The sequence below is a fragment of the Lepeophtheirus salmonis genome, chromosome 9 (genome assembly GCF_016086655.4).
Source record: "Lepeophtheirus salmonis chromosome 9, UVic_Lsal_1.4, whole genome shotgun sequence".
In the NCBI taxonomy this organism is placed as follows: Eukaryota; Metazoa; Arthropoda; class Copepoda; order Siphonostomatoida; family Caligidae; genus Lepeophtheirus; species Lepeophtheirus salmonis.
The window spans coordinates 16,218,321-16,229,754 of NC_052139.2; the positions used below are offsets into that span (position 1 = coordinate 16,218,321).

Here is an 11,434-nt window from a genome sequence, read left to right on the forward strand (position 1 = left end):
GTGCGCAAGCTGTCTTTGCCGTTAAAAGGATATATTCCAATGCAATTTTCTTTCCAGCCTGTTATCAGATTTAAAAAAATAAAACCAGAATCTGTAATCTTGATGGATTCAATTAAATCACCTTCAGCCTCAATTATAGTCTGTTTACAAAGCCAAAAACGCAAAAAGGCCTTCTTTACTTGGTCCCTTGGTAAATCCAAGAGTTTAATTGTGATCCGACTGATAAGTTCGTCTTGGGTGTCTAAGAGGGCTTGTTTGGTGGCTGATATTCAGATACGGTGACCTTGGAGGCCCAAAATCCTGCGAGATGTATTCGTCAAAATTGTCTTGGAGCCATTCAGGACTTTTTTTTTAGGTGTGGAAGGGAGACAAGCCCTGTTTCCACATGTTCGGCCTCCCATTGACAACCATTTTGATCCCAGGATTAACCTTTGGTCTCTCACTTTCAGGTAGGCATCAGTGTGTGCCCCTGAGGCCTTGGTGAACACATGAGGAAGCATGACGGTGTCTTATGAGCTTACCACCCCAAGAACCATGATATGGGACGGAAATTCATCTACATCATTTTTGGAGGCTTCAATTTCCCTCTTAACCTTAAAATAGAACTTATTTCTCAGCCCCAGAGTTTGAGCATTTGTTATATTGTCGCTCCCAACGTGGATTCTAATTGTATGCAATTGAATCACGTTTTTCCAACTGGTGCAGGTTTAAACAGGCTATCGAACAAAAAAATATATCAGCGACCAAGTGTCCGGATTTGCCCAAGAGAGCAACCAATGTGGCGGCATAGATGGCTTGCAAACTCTTTACATATTTTATACAACTATAGCCAATGCCCACATACAACATGCCTTACCGTTACATTTGACTACTGATGCGACGATCCAATAAAGTTTTGTATTTAATTTAGTTTTTATGTATTGGAAATGAAAGAATTTGAAGACTCTACAGATTTTATTGCCAATATAATTTTGTATATTTTATCACTCAAGAAGAATAACTTGGATTTTATGAATTGAAAAAAAAAATGTTTCGTATAAGGCGAAACAATTTTTAAAACTGTTCGATTTAGAGGGGAAAAAACAAAAATAATACACATCATATATAGGAGAACGATGAGTAGCGTAGTCAGAGAGAAAGAAGGCTTTCTTTCTAACTTGTTCTTCATATAAATGTTACCTTCCTGTATGTTATTGTATAGCCCTCTTTCGTAGATAACCAATTTCAGAGCAAAGTACATTTAACACTCATAGGTTCCTTCCTTTAATTTTACGACCCATATATTTGTGATGCATTAACATAAAAATAACCTAGAACCACCATCAAGAAAAAGAGAAAATCCCGTAAAAAGTTCTAAATACAGAATGTAATACAGCCCAATACTTCATAGAGATATTTGACTTAATTATAGTCATTTTATTCAAATCTTTAGGATGAGTATTGATGGTTAAGAGCTACAGCTAGATTTTAGAATCTTTATTTTATTGCAGACACTTATATTTGCCCCGATAGGTCCCCCCTTTAAATCAAAGCTATCAATTTGTAATTATATTACTATGAAGATCAACTTTGATTACTTTAAATGCAATGATCAACACCTCTGAAAGTTAAATAAGAATAGGTTCTTCATTGAAATTGAAAATAATTCGTCATACGTTGCAGATGAGATGTGTCAACATAAATTAAATCTTCAACATAAAAAAAAAGGAGATTTCCCTATGTTTCCATTTTTACTTCAAATATTAACTGATAGTAAGAAAATTGCCCGTGGATGATGATTGCCCAATAGGAAATTTCCAGTTAGGAAAATTCTTCATGAGAAACTTCCTCTTATTTTGTTCAAACTTCATGTAATTATATATTATAGTAAATAAATTGTCACAGTGTTAAAAAAGTCCTGCTTTTGGAAAATCTATGCGAAGATTTTGTAATTATAACTCATTTAAAATATTTAAACCAAATTTAAAAGTAAAACAATTTCCACGTGAAACATGATTTTGTGTTCTTTGTTAGATTGATGATGTACCACGCAAAGCTCCATATCATTTTATTTTATTTTTGTAGTGGTGCTTCCCGGTAAAACAGTTTATCTTCCGACGGCTTAATTGTTTGACGATTAGTTTTTTTAATTTTTTTTTAATGAGACAGACTCAGTAGAAGCTTTTTGACAAATGCTGAGCTGTTAAAAATCGGATAAATATAAATCGTGGTTCTCCTCTGTATTAGTTTATGTAATTTTGAAGAATTGTTCTTTTTTTGTTGTTGTTGTGGTTAATTGCCAGATTTGAAATTAGGAAAAGTTAATGGAGCAAGTATTCAGAAATTAATAAGTAAGAATAAATCTTGAAAAAAGGCTAAAGTGTGTATGAATAAATTACACCTTTCTCGCTAAATTTGTGCTATTGTAGTAAGTCGGATATCTGTCAAATCTGATTAATGTAGAATAGTAACTGAGCTTCTATAAGTAGGTGATAATCAGTAGTCGACGGGATTCTCTTCCTAGGGGATGATTTAGAATATGTCTTACTCATTTTCAGTGCATACTATAGTTTGAATCTGTTTACTTTAAACAAAGAGAATAAAAAAAAAAATTATCTGGTCGTCTGGGGATAGTTGTAATCAAAAGAACAGAGCCTCAGCAGCTACTCAGTTAAGAATTAACAAGGACATTAAAGGATTTGAGCTTCCTATAAACTGCAAAACTGAGTTCTATGACTCGGATGATCTTTTAGAATTTAGAGTCTACATTGGGTCAGATGAGGGACATTACCAGAACGGGAGATTTGATTTTACTTTCTAAATTGGGATAAGTTATCCCCATGGGCTACAAAAATTTACATTTTCAAACCAAAGTATTTCATTCAAACATTGATTAAGAAGGAAATTTATATTTTAATATTCTTCATGAGGATTGGACACCTTGTCTAACAATAAGCTCAATTCCTGTGTACGTAAATGTATACTAATTTTGAGGTATAATACTTTCAATTGTACACGCATGTGGTGAAATCTCAAACTTGCTCTCACTTTTACTAAGGAGTTTCTTTTGTTAGAGTTTTTTTGTTTTTTTCTGGTACACCAACATTAATTTACGTAGAGATTATTTAAATCATAGGATTATTTTTAATGAGTTTTTTTGTGATTCTCATCATGACTCCCCTCCCTGTTGTTGTTTTTTAAAGAGAGTCATGCTTAGTAATCCTAACCAAAGTGAAACCATAAATAATTTGATTATCAGGTACTGCTTCATTTTGAATGTATATTTATGACTAGGGTTGCAAATCGTAAGCCTTTTCAATATTAAAAGAAAAAAAAATGCCCCAAATTAAGAACTTACCATAACAGTTTACAGAATGTCTGATAGGAAACCTGCTCAGCTACCATAACGATTCGTAAGATCAGATGCAAGTACCTATGACAGGAAGGAAATAAACACAAATCCTACTCCATTCTACTTCCAGTCCATTCAGGAATTACACTTATAATTCCCAAAGAAATCTCCAGTATCACTCTCCATTATCCATGACCACACACCCTTTGTACTTAGTTGTTCCCTCTTCAATAATTAGATAATCATGATTACAGCTTTTGTGGGGAAAATGATTATTTAACCCTCTCTCCCGCGAATAAAAAATAGGTGAAATAAATAAAAAATCTTTTTTTTTTTAAATTTTTTGAGTAAAAGAAACATAAACAGGGAAAAAAATATCCATCAAAGAAAAGTAATCAGGAAATGATACATCTAAGAAACATTATGAGATTAAGTTCCGTAATTGCTACAATAATAAAATTATTTTATTTTTGCAATATTTATTCTACTTATTTAAAATGAAATTTCATTCAATGAAACAAAATTAATATAATTATTTTAGTAATAAATAATTTACTTACAATTTCCTAGACATAATTTGTGGAAAGGTTATTGAAACTTAAAGGATTATACCAATCATGAAACAGGTAAACTTGGGTATTTCTGATGCTAAAATGCCTTAATATTTATTCCTAAACACATCCATATTAACACGATAATTCTTGTGGGTCATCCTTTTTTTTATCTTTTTTGATAAGAAAGACTATTTTGAGAAGTATTGCTTCTGAGTAACGTTATGAAAGAGAGATGAGTTAATCTGTCAAGTAAAAAAATATCACACACTCTCATATTATTTTTTTTTACAATTATAAATATCCCTATGTTGAGCCTTGCCTTCTTTTCTCAACAAAATCTAGTCTTACCCAAGATTGTGGACTAAAAAAATATCTCTAGCAAAATTTAGATACGTCTCCTATTTACAGGGTGTGGTCTCAAAAATTAGAATCCTTGTCAAGGTAGTCTAGCCTCAGTTTTAAATGTCTCACAATTTTGTCCTTGGCGCCATTCAAAAGTGCTGACAAAAAGCTAAAATTTGATGTTTTTTTTGTTTATGCTCGATCAAAAATGTCAGAGCATCAAGCAAAACGACAGAGGGTTTACAATCCCTTCCGTATTCAAATCGATCTCAAGAAGAGTTCTGCCATTGTCAACGTGTCCCAGGCCACTGTTTACAGCACCAAGGAAGGGAAGGAACAACTCTGACGTGGTCTCCAGAAAGACTGGGAGCGGTGGCCATACCAGGTAAAGAGTGTCGAGTTCGTGGCCATGGTCAAGGAGGAAATTGAGAAGGACCCGACTAAATGCATGAAGATGGCAAACGAGATGGAGGTCGACCTCAAGACCATCAGGAAGTTGAAGTGTGTGAACAGAGAATAAATATTATTATCTCCAACTAACACAACCATCGATCTCATATTTATTATATAAGTTTTTTTGTTTTATGGAGTTTGAAATCAAAATTGTTTAGTTTCGGAGTGGAATAACTTGTCATCAGACTTCATCAAGGTCAGCTGAGTTTATATTTGTCCCCATCATTGAAGTCATCATTCCTAATGGAATGGGACATATTGAATAAAAAGTGTAGAAAATTATTGATTTACAAACTTTTGCTTCAAAAGTTTGCTATAAACATGGCACAAAATAAAAATATGGAGAAGTGAAAACGGCTCTTAAGATTTTCTAATTTTTGAGTCCTTGCCTTGTATAAACGACCTTATTTCAAATTTCGAAATTATAGTTAATTGAGTTTAAATAATTTGAATGGATGAATAATCATTATTTGGATAAAAATAAAGTTTTTAAACCCTTTATTAGATTTAAATTAATGTATTCTTGAAGCAAACAAATAATTTCCTTTGTTTGGTTATAAATAATGCCTTTAAGTATTGTATATGCAATATTTTGTGCAACAAGTACGTACTCCTAAAACTCCCTCAACAAATCACCAGTCTTATTCTCTGTTATTTATGAGTAAACACACTCGTGTTTAAACTTTGTACTGAGATGTTCTCTTTTCAAAAATTAATGAATAATGATTACCTAGCTCTAGAGTGGATTAAAATAGACAACTTTTGCGAAAAAACTGGTAACCTAACTGTTGGACAAATTAGAGATCCTGAGGTCTGACATCGTGGCAAAAACACTTTTTTAAAAACCCTATTACTGCATCTATACAAAAATGGGTCTGTTACAGAATCGCTACCGCTTCAATTTATACGAATAAGTTGATTAATTAGAATGAGAGAATAAACTGCATATTCTGTAGCAGGGAAATAGTAACGTTATTACATATTATTTACGCTTGTGATAAGATAAGTCCTTTTGTACAAATGTGTGAACCAAAAATGAAAGAAAATCTACAAGTCACGATCTCAAAAACTGTTTTGGTAGTAGCCACAGATACGATTCATCCTAGAGCTTTGAAGTTGGAGGCCATCATCATCAAAATGCCTGAGACAATTTATTCTCGGAGATGCAAAATGTTACCCGTTTATCAAATTTAGAAGGTGTAATCGATGAAGAATTCAACGTGGCGCAAATTTTTCCGACATTGGTGATTTAATCGGACTTTTAAATACTTTTATTGAAAAAAATGAAAAAAAGCTTTAAATATTACAGTGGTTTTGTCTTGTTTTTCCTATTATTTCATTACTCTTGTCAAACTTTTGTAGATATTGCAATTCATCAAGTAAAAATGGTTTTTTTTTGTCAGAATTATCTATAAAGATATATCAATAAAGTTTTAAAAAAAAAAAAAAAAAAAAAAAAAAAGATTATGACAAAACCTTTTCAGGTTACTACTACAAAAAGTAACTAATCACAATTTCTACAACTTAAATCATGTATTTTTTCACTTTACGATGAACAATTGTCTCCTTTTTAAATTTTACTAACAACGTTCACTATTGATGACTAAAGAAACAAAGGATCTTGGACTGGCTACGGTATATGTATACTTTTATTCTCCAAAAAATGTATTACACCCGAACCACCTTCGGATACTCGAACTGTTAAGAGTCATAAAAAGATCCAATGGATATTCTGGATCTTAAAAAATTAATACAATTATTACTTAATACTGAATCCTTGTTATAAAAGAATAGATGTTATCTATATCGAAAATATACCAATAAAATTTGAACTTTTACATAAGAATCATTTAACATCGAGTAATCAAAGAAAAAATAATCTTTTGTTTTTAATATTATGCACCTTTGTTTGTCTCTATGAAATTTGGTTTCCACTTCAAGAGTTGGAAACCGTTGGATCGAAACCCACCCATTCGTCGATAATTTCATCCAAATCATCCTAGGCATGGGCACTATTTCTCCATATGGCTATTTAACAACCCCATCCCTCCATTTTCTAGCCCGAAATCTTCCTTTCAGAAAAATCTGAAAAGTTATGCTGTCTGAATCGCCGACGGTTTTAGTATTGAATGTGTAAAAGTTTGCCCGCACGTCATACTTTCTCTTTCTATATCGAAGTGCGCGACGAGTAAGTCAGAGAGTATTCGTTTTGTCTGTTGTTGCCTCGTCATCGTTACTGATACTGAAACGAGTAACTCTTCAAATAAAAGCTATAAAAAAGTCACTTCGATTACTGTAAAAGTTATATGTGATCAAGTTATAGTTTATAATTAAGACTATAAATTTATTGTCTCTTGATGAACAGTACTATCACTATCTTCATACAGGCGTTAATATCAGATCGGCGTTTGCCTGCTCCGACGATGATGTTATTATACAGCAGTCTGATGGTGTCTCTTTTTTTGACAACTGAAACGTTGCTGTATCAACAAACTTCAGTGAATGTTTGGGCATCATGGTCACAGCTACTCCACATATAAAGAAAATTGAATTTACAGTGGAGGAATGGTGTTGCACCGTAACGATGATTTTTCCCCACAAAAACATGGATATTTCAATTGGGGAGTTTTTAAACATTACTAGCGTCCCAGTTTGGGCCGTACAAGGAAATTCAGGACAAGTGAATTAATACAAAAACTTTAGAGCATGATCGATATCAGTAGATCGTCATTGTGTCTGGCAACAAGAATCATCACCTTGTCATTTCTCATTCAAGTTCCGGAAATGGCTGAGTGTGCACTCCTTTGAGGTATGGTCTCCAGCATTTTGGATCTTAATCTGATGGATTATTTTGTCTGGGGCTACGTCTCATGCAATCAAGTTCCCTTTCATCCCCTTCATCAGGGAGATCATGACCAACGTACCAAGTAAGTACTTTGTCACCGCTTGCTCCCCCCTTCCGGCCCAAATCTAATCCTGGAGACGGATACAAAAAATATTTATTTTTTTCAACAATCATATTTTCAAATCAAGCCAATTTTCAAGTAAATATATTGAAAAATTTGGCCTCTACAACATTTTAAAGATTTTGGAAAAATGTGTTAAGTTGCACCTTCAAAAAGTATACTAATCACTCTAAGGCATATTATATACAACTCTAATCATTACATTTCTTCCTGCATAACAAAATTTTTTTAAAGTGTCATGTTAGTAATCTGAACCAATGTGAAAGCCGTAATTATTTTTTTTATTATTTGATGATGATATAAATGAGTTGTTTTTGTATAGGACAATGACTCTCATGTTGAGTATTATATATCTTGGATAGAGTCATATCGTTAAAACCTTTTTTTACTTACTTTATGGCTTTTTTAAACAAAGTTCATATATTATGTATTACGTATATGTCAAGGAATGTATGAATAATATTTTAAAATAAAAATATACTCATAAAAAAAGTTTGTCGTGAATTTTTTATATTTAATAACAATATTCTCTATTTGAAGTATCAAAATCCAAATCCTGTTGCATGGAAAGCAACATATCGGCTTTATTGTTATTTGCGGAGGCAAAAAGTGTGAAGGGTAACCTCTCCAATTATTTTAGTTTCCATACGACTCCAAAAACTGAATAAAACGAACACGGGGATCGATAGAGTGGGATGGATATCGGTCATCACAAATCAATTCACCAATTCAATAGAGAATTGGCTAAGATATATTCTCGCTACGACAACAATGTTCACCAACAAGTCAAAAAAAGATGAAACGGAGAGGCATTGCTCTTTCTGAAAGAATCACACGGAGCCATCCTTCCATCTTTTTTATGAATGCAGTAGAGTGATTCCTGTAAGGGAAATCGTGCAAATGAAAATCAGGAATGTACTCGGAATAGAACTAAAAATAAGAAGATTTGCTGGTGGCTATGCCATCAACGACGTGTGTCACCTAAGGGCTGACAAAGTCATCACAAAAGTTATTTGTATTTTATACTTAACCCGGACTTAAGGGTCTATAATAAAGATGAAAGGACTCGGGGATTTCATTGAAGGACAAATGAGGGTGCTTCAACCGTTTTGAATAATGTTATTGATATATAATTATTTATGAGAAATGGGTCAAGATTCTCTCTTCTCTTCAGTCTCCCATTGGGAATTCGACTGCCGGGAATACGGTAGCGAAGACAACAGTGACTGGTCTGATGGACCACAAGTTGTCAAGTAAGGCAACTCTAGAGCAATTTGAGCAATGCCTCATTTATTGAAACATGTTCTATACAATGAGTGGCGTTGCAAAAGTCAGCAGAACACAAAAGTGCAACATGTGTTCATGAACATTGAACTGAGGTCGGGGTAAAAGATTTTAGAGATATTGGATCTAGTCCGGACACATTTCCGGGAGAAGCGACAAATTATATTCTATAAATTTGATTTTATGAAAGGAAAGTAGAAAGGAGTAGAACCCTTTGATAGTTACTACAATGCTTTAATATCTTTATTTCGAACTGCAGAGGTCGAGAAGGAGAACCTGGATCATTGTCTTGTATTTAAAATTGTGCATGGATTGAGTGATTTGAAGATACGGTAGAGAATACTGTGCATAGATCCTATACCTACATCGCAAGAGTTCGTTGCAAAATGTATCGCATTCGATACATCAAAAAACGACGACGCTGTACTTGAAAACAGGAAAATAAGTTGGCCAGGTTATGGGAATCAAACCCGTATATACAAGAAAAATGATGCAAGTTGCGTGATATAGTGCTTCTAGAGTGGATATAAGCAGGATCACGGAAAATGTCTAGCTTATAATCAGGAGTGCAGGAAATGCAGAGGAAGATGTCATTATGCTATATGCTGCAAATTTATAAAAGAAAATTAATGCCATCAAGTTCAAGGCATCCAGAAACAGGACGGCCCCAACCATTCATACTATATTGAGGGCCAGAGATAAGAAGATACAACATAGAATACTTCAAGATTCTAGAGCTGATTGCACAGTTGCCCATTCCATAGTTATCAAGGAGTTAGGACTGTTCAAAGATGTAAGAATATATCGGGGAACATATTTAGGGCAAACTAGATACGGTACATTGAACATAATTGGGAAAGCAATAGTTGAATTTCAATATAAAGGAATACGTGTCTAGGAGAGAGCTTTCTTCTCACCAAAAGTAGATGGGATAGTACTTTCGGGGTTCAAATCAAAAAAGTTGGGGATTTTATCAAAGCATAAGAAAATTAGAAGAATGTAAGCCGGAATGTAAAATTCCTTTAGACCGTTAGAAGAAATCGAGCAAATTTGTGAGAAATTCATTAGATTATATCAGAATGTGTTTTCTATCATGCAAATTTTTCTATAGTTTTCATGCGATTCCTGACGCATTTTTGCGTACTCCTGTCAACTATCCTTCAAAAGAGTATCCTATAGTTGATGCAAGCTTTACAAAAGACCATAAAATAGCCATTAAGCCATTTATACCAATTGTTGACAATAGAACATGTGAGAAAACGAGCGACGTAATGATTGAGAAATTGAATTAATTTGCTCAAGAATATAAGGAATTAATTGGCTCAAGAGTATAAAAAATTAATTTGCTCAAGAATATAAGAAATTTATATTTCCTATACTGAAGATTTTCCATTGTCATCAAAATCAAACACTTTAACGCAATTTTTTTGGAACCTTAAAGACAGAATACGGACAAATAATGGTGTAGGAATATATCAAGACATAATTATTATACGCATGAAAGCGAGAAAAGAAATATAAGATACGTCTCACTATGCATTAGGGAATAAATGCAAAAAAGAAACGATGTCTACAATCAGTTTATTGGTCTGGAATAAATTGTGAAATAAATTTTTTTATTGAAAAATATAAGCAATGTCAGAAAAGATTGCCTAATCGAGGTCCAGAGTCGATACGAGAAGACGTTCGACCAACTAGAATTTTTAAAGAGGTGATCTTTTTGAATATGTTGAAGAAAAATTTATAGCTTATGTTAATAATTGATCATTGATGGACGGAAATTAGAATCAGCTAGAAGGAGTTGTTCTAAAATAAAATGAGATAAACAAGGACATGTGCAAGAATTACTCGAAAGTCGAATCTCAATTCTACTCTGAGTTTACGAAATCCTTAACTTTATGAACACACGCAAACATTCAATCCGGTGGTGTACTAAATATTAACATTGTTTTAGTTATATGGAGTAGAAAAGGATGTCCACTCCACAGGTAGGATATAAAATTGTCAGAGCTTAAGAAAAAAAAATACTTTTCAGATTCCTAACTCCAAATAAACGGGCAATCTAAAGAATGCTCCGGATTTGCATAACTGAAGATGGCACTTGCTGAAAATAACGTCTTTCAAAGCAAGAAAGTCTATAAAAAGATATCTCCTGAGAATTTCCATGGAAAAATAACAGAGAATCCCAATTTAACGCTCTTTGATCTATTTGGGGGTAATGAGAGATATAAGGAACTAGAAAACACGCTCTTGAATAACTTATTCATTAGCTCCTAAAGATATTTACTTCTTAATAATAATTTATAGGAAATTTCTTATTTCCTTGTTATTTCATACACTACGCATATGCATTATTATATTTTTAACCAGTCGTGATAATTAAAGCCCATCAATGTCGACCTTTACAATATCATAGCAAATGAAAGAGAACCTTAAAAATATTCATGTTATTAAAAGTAATACGCATTCGGTAAAAATATTAAAAAACTTAAAAAGGAAGAATT

The 11,434-nt window shown here is 33.1% G+C and overlaps 1 protein-coding gene across 1 annotated transcript in view; it reads right to left on the reverse strand.

Annotated features, from left to right (window-relative positions):
- Nucleotides 1–1,070, reverse strand: part of LOC121124652 (serine/threonine-protein kinase 32A) — a 64,385-nt gene extending 63,315 nt beyond the window's left edge. The window contains exon 1 of the mRNA XM_040719833.2: nt 857–1,070. The gene's annotated coding sequence lies outside the window, so the exon portion shown is untranslated. The remainder of the gene's footprint in view (nt 1–856) is intronic.
- Between the last annotated feature and the right edge of the window lie 10,364 nt (nt 1,071–11,434).